Here is a 370-nt window from a genome sequence, read left to right on the forward strand (position 1 = left end):
TAATAAGGATATGTGCACGCAAAAGGCGCGAACGTAATAATGACGATGCCGCGCAACGAAAAAAAAGTTATTTATGCAGACTGGATTTTAAATGTCCTCGCAGCGGGTGTCAAATAGACTTTATTTGTCGCCTGTCGATATCACTTGAATAGATATCACTCATTTACTATACAACGACATAATTCAAAAATTGTCATTTAAGTTGCTGGAAGAAAAAGAAATGTAAAAAGAAAAAGGAACATACTTTAAAAATCATATTTTTATTTCTCTGTAATCGATTATTATCATCAAAATTCTATTTCAAAATTAATGTGTGTGTGCTACAAAATATTAATTATTCAAAACATTTAAATTTATTTTCTAAAAAATT

Source organism: Trachymyrmex cornetzi, unplaced genomic scaffold (genome assembly GCF_001594075.2).
Source record: "Trachymyrmex cornetzi isolate Tcor2-1 unplaced genomic scaffold, Tcor1.1 scaffold156, whole genome shotgun sequence".
Classification (NCBI taxonomy): Eukaryota; Metazoa; Arthropoda; class Insecta; order Hymenoptera; family Formicidae; genus Trachymyrmex; species Trachymyrmex cornetzi.